The sequence below is a fragment of the Mizuhopecten yessoensis genome, unplaced genomic scaffold, assembly GCF_002113885.1.
Source record: "Mizuhopecten yessoensis strain PY_sf001 unplaced genomic scaffold, ASM211388v2 scaffold2671, whole genome shotgun sequence".
Lineage (NCBI taxonomy): Eukaryota > Metazoa > Mollusca > Bivalvia > Pectinida > Pectinidae > Mizuhopecten > Mizuhopecten yessoensis.
The window spans coordinates 1,514,693-1,520,692 of record NW_018404662.1 but is presented as its reverse complement, the minus strand read 5'-3'; positions in this window follow the sequence as shown (position 1 = coordinate 1,520,692).

Sequence of the window (6,000 nt, the reverse complement as noted above, 5' to 3'; positions counted from 1 at the left end):
CACTTATTACAATCGTATTATTTGAGAACAAAAAACAAATGCTTACAAGTACAATATCAATCTAGTATCTTATGCAGGTATACGGGATGTAGATACTATTCAATTATTGTATTATCGTAAGCAATACAGCTTATTGATATTACATTACATGTATTATGCACAATACAATGTCATACAAAGTCAAGTTCATGCCATACACTAATAGGTATATTCACTCATTTCATAGACAAGAGGTGTGACCTAATTTCAAAAGCTTTACACAAAAAAAATATTTACACTACTTGTTTGGCCTGTAAAGTTTAGCAGTTTACCTTTCGTTTTATGTCAATTTGAAAGTAACGGCATTTGCTTGTTTAAAATAATAAAATGAATGGTTATTTATTCAAATAATGAAGTTACTCCTATCGATTAGATTCAACCTTAATCTTATTGCTTAAACCTCAATGCAGATTATGCATTACCAAATAGACTACAAAATTCAAAATGTTTGTCAAATGTTAGCATACAAGGCAATTGCTACGAGTGTGTTTCTTTTCAATTCTGATCTTGGAATCGAACCCAGGTTATCTTATTCCGTCTTTGCGTATTGCAGAGTAATCTTCTCTTGGGAGCAAGTATTGATTGTACGTCATTGGTTTGCGTGAGAAAATTACGTCGTTTTCTCAAAAATTGATGACGTTACTCTCACAAACAAGTGACGTAACAATCAATACCTGCTCCCAAGAGAAGATAACTCTGCAATACGCAAAGACGGAATTGACAGATGAATGTGCTAACGACAACGCCATCCGACCATCCTGATTCTGATTATATCGGGGAAGATCATTATAATTACGGAAGCGGATACGGGCCAGTGAGACAAAATAAATGTTATGTTATAATAACGACGGATTATCTCGTATAATAATGTCGTAATAACCACTTACTATCTCGTAACAACGACCTTACTACGTTGTAATGATAACTTTACAGTCTGGTAATAAATTGAAACAATGAAATCACTTTAAAGGGCAGGAAACTGGTTCACTGTTTCATGTAAAATTGCATTAGAGGAGGTTTAATAAATACGTTTTCGCTACAACACTGTTTTTGCTCTGTAAGATATTGGAGTTTTTTTACAGCCCATCAACACAAAAGAGATCAAAATTTCAGTGTCACTGTTCAGGACCGTCTTAACACATTTTCAATGAAATAAAAGTTTTTACTTGATAAGAAATCTAATATTGTAGCGTTTCCTTACAGTTGCAGGGCGAGGCGCTTTGTGCAAGACCGGTACGTTCACTTCTTTTTTATTTATCCATCCATGAAATCATGTAACACAAAGTCAATTTAGAAATAAACGCGCTGTCTTTACACTAGCGTTACACTACGAATATGTCTCAATTATAATTAGCGTGAATATCCAATGTAAATATAAGAACACAAACTGAAATCAGTTCCCTTTGTCAATAACGTGAAGCACATTTGTCTCTCCTATATCTCCCTCTCACTACATTGAATACGCATACACACTTCACCCTCATCGGCTACTACTGACTCCTCAGTCTCCCCTTTTTGCTAACATCGGTTTCTCATTATCTCTGATTGGCCCTACTCTTATTATATTTCGCGCGCTTTACTCAAAATATGGTGTTATGACGTAACAAGGGCTACATATATTACACAACATCATACAATTCACTCACTTTTACATACACTAAATCTACATATTTAACACTGAAACAGAAGCTTTAACTTGTATTAACTATTTAAGAATCTGCAATATTTACAAATGTATATGGTAAAACATATTCCACCCTAAACCTGTATCGTTAACAAGATGGAGCACTTGTTTAACGATAGGTCCACATTGTCAACAGAAACACTGCTTTTGACGGAGAATATGGTGACGTCAGAAATGGAGCGACGCCATTAACGGAATATTGATATGCATATTGAAGTAAATAGTTTTATTTATATATATATATATATATATATATATATATATATATTTACATGTATATACTTGAACCATTTCTATCATACATGTAGCTGTACATCTGCAGTTCCCTCCTAGTAATGTGTTGGTATGTTCGCCGCTGTAAGTGCTGAAAGAATACAGATATTGCTTGACATAACTTTTTGTCTGTGCCTACAGCTATGCATCAGCCTGGTTGTGATGTGTTTGTATATCCCTTTATGGGAGTGTACCCTGGTTCGGGAGGAAGATATTTACCCAGAACGAGATTATTTGCGGAGTTTTTGTGAGTGTTTCATGTCTTCCATAGTAAGAGTATAATGTGGTTCGCGTAATAAATTTGCTTATTTTACGAGTGTGTCAACTGATATGTGACTAGCTCGGGGTTTGCCAGTTTCACCGAGGTACACGCTTTTGTATATTTTGTTGCAATTTGACATGTTTTGTCTTTCTCATTTAACTGAAATGTATTTTGTACTGTTATAGAGGGCGGAGCTCTCCCAATAGGTAACACGTATATAAGAAAAATAAAGAATATTCACAATACCTATGGAACTGAAAAACTTGTCTTAACATGGCCGCCGGTCGCACGCGCTGTAGTTCCGCCATCTTGATCTCGAAACAAGTTCTCGTTTGCCGAATCTCGAACAAACGTTACATTTTTGTAAGATTTAAAACTTATATCTAACTATAGGATACTTAAATATTTGATACTTTCCGGTTAAAGATGTAAACTCTCTTGACATAACGTTACCGGCTACATTGCTCTAGTTCTGAATGGTCGAAAAATTATTGTATCGGCAGTGTAGTCTCGGTCAATCAGACGCTTGCGCAGACAACAAGAGTCGGGTTGAACGAGACTATCACGTAGAGTTACGGTCCTTGCACGACAACTCTGGGTAGAGATTGCAATGTTGTATATTTAGAAAACGGAATATCAACAAAACAACGTGGTTGTCAACAAAAAGGGAGTTTATCACAGTGACGCAAAATGATAGGATAAAAAAACATACAAATATTTTCATCAGAATTTTTTAATTGATATTTTGCACGAAGAAAATAGAAGAAAAAAATTGAATCCATACTGTAACATTTTCATTTTTGATTACTATCTCACAGCTTTTTTTATTCATAAAAGAAAATCTGCTGTTTTACAAATCTGCACGATTTAAAAAAAAATCTATCCAGATTAATGTGCTGAACTGATTCCATTTTTAATTGAGGAAACAATACATTTTCTCTATTGCTAAAACTATACATAAAGCAGAGACATATAAAGCATATAGTCAGTAAATTGCTGAAACAAATGTACTCATCCACAATATATATATATGATATATAGATCTATTGACTCTCTTGGCTGCAATGATGGGTATTGAAAAATGACAAAAAATGTGATTTCGCATATTCTTCTTATTTTTAATAAACTTCATATAAATCCAGTTTTTATAGCATTGAACAAATTAATTTTTAGACATAAAAAGCATAAAAAATGTAAAATACTATGCATAAGTTCGCTCTGGATACATATTTATAAATCATTGAAGTTAAGTTTGAAGTAATCCAAAGGGCTTATTCGTAAAGATATATACATATATATATGTATATTTTTTCGTGGATATCAGATAACTATGCTATTATACATGATTAACAATATTCATCCTAATATGTTTTATAACAATGTCTTTGTAGAATATGCCGCACTTGATTCTTGCAATGGATTCAAGAGGTGCAAATTTAAATACTTATATAGTTTAATGAACCTTTCGCATTCTCACATTAATGTCATGTCATCATACGCCTAGGCAGAAAACTTCAAGATATCAAACATCTTGTCAGCCAAAAAAAAATCAAGAAAGGAAACTTATCTGTAATATACACTGCATAGCTATACATGTAGGTCTGATTTAGTAATTTAACACATCACTCAATGCTTGAAAGAGTACAGTACCGATATTCCGATACATTTACAGTACAACCTGGCTCCGCCCTCACTAACGGCCGTGCCGTAAAACATATTAAAATCAATAAAGTATATGTTTGTGACAGATTGGCCTATTTCCGAAAACTGGAAGCGTTCATTTTGATTCCAAACTTATTTCTATTCGTTCGGTCTTGACTGGAATGTTCGTTAGAAAATCATACAGAAGGAAATTTACTACTTGCAGCACAGCCTTTCAACCCAGAAACTTCATATTAAGTGTGTGTGAGTGAGAATCACACTGTTTACCACTTTGGTCGATATGTCGTCATGCGATCGAGTAACTTTTCAGTTTTTTGTATCAATTTATTTCTGAAACAATAGAGAAAGATTTTGAATAAAATAAGATTTTGCGTTAAAACTTATTCTTTCAACATTTAAAGGAGTACTGGTTATATCAAATAGTTAGTAAAGCGTGTATATTATGAACCGTGCAACTACTCAAAATGGATAACTGTGGCTATCATGTTTACATCAAACTGCGAAATCCATCAGCAGAGTCTACCACCTTGTATAGTGAGGAAGTTAGATGGTGGACGTGAAAGATAATATTCGTTGATATGAATTAATAACTATAATAAATAATCCCTCTCTGTTGGATTATAAATTTGAACAAAACTCAACGCAAAGCTTCCAGATATACCCCGAATTCTCTGGAGATGACTCTGACCACCTTTATGAAATATATAAGGTCTTTAATTCAAATGCACGGCAAGCCTACGGTTTGACAATCGAGTTCCATGACTTTCACATATGACACGTGTATCTTGAATGAAAATAATGGAAAGTTTGGCAAATATGTCTACAATGCAGTTAACCATATTGTTGTCTCATTTAATTGTCTGATGGTAGATTCGGTGTTTCATGGTATATTTAAATATAATGCCTGATACAGATGCATGTTCTGATGGTAATAATGTACATCCACCCATTCCTGCGGAAGAATCTGAAATAAACTGTAAACTAGATTTTGATTTAGATCTAGATTAATGAAAGCATAATGGTATAGTCCTTCAAGTTGTTTAGTTCTTATACATGCAAAGTACAAAGTACATGCAGACTCAAAAATTGATGAAAAGAAGATTGACTTTATTACTTCCTCAGGCGTGGTCTGTAAAATGTCCATCAACTGGTGATTAGAAGGATCGACTGACAAGCTTAATTCAACACAGTTCCAAATGTTTTAAAATCTTAAAATGCCTAAACATTTGTCCTTCAGATGATTTATTTAAAAGATTGATAATTTTCTTCAATATGTTGAATAACTTTTGCAACATGAATCTAAGGTCTGAGAATATTTAATACTTACTCTGAAATTAACTGGAAATGTGTCAAAAACATTGCATTTAAAAATTAAGGGCAACAACTCTCTTCTCTTAAAAATAACCCAATAAAAACAGGAATCAAACTTCAGTAAGATTTTTATAGCCTTTAACCTTCTTACCAAGTTTGAAGTTAATTTAGGTAATAATGAGCAAACACCGAAAAGTTACCCGATAGATGTATATCAAAGGACAATAACTCTCTTAAAGTAAACCAAAAAACAGGTATCGAACTTAGACAATATTTAATAGCATTTGTCCTTCTTACTAAGTTTGACGTTAATCAGTTAATCGTTACAAAATATATTGAGGGGACACCGAAAAGTTTACCGACAGATATAAATTACAGGGCAAAAATAACTCTCTTAAAAACGACCCAATAAAAACAGAATTGAACTTAGGCAATACGTTATAGCATTTAACTTTCTTTCCAAGACACAAGTAAAATTGTTTATAGTTACTTAAGCTATTGAGAGGACACTGAAAAGTGTACGGACGGACAGAGGGACAATGGCCAATGATTCAGTTTAAAAGGTTAATACACAATTTATTCTTCTATTTTCCATAATCTGTGGCACAAAATATGAAAAATCTTAAATGAAATGTTGTGCATTTTTATACAGGTTTGAATTCTGTAATACACAGTAGTATAAGAGTTATATTTTATTATACACAAAACACACATGTAGCTCTGAGCAGTGATCCTTTAGAGATATGCCTCTTACCTATTAAACTTTGCT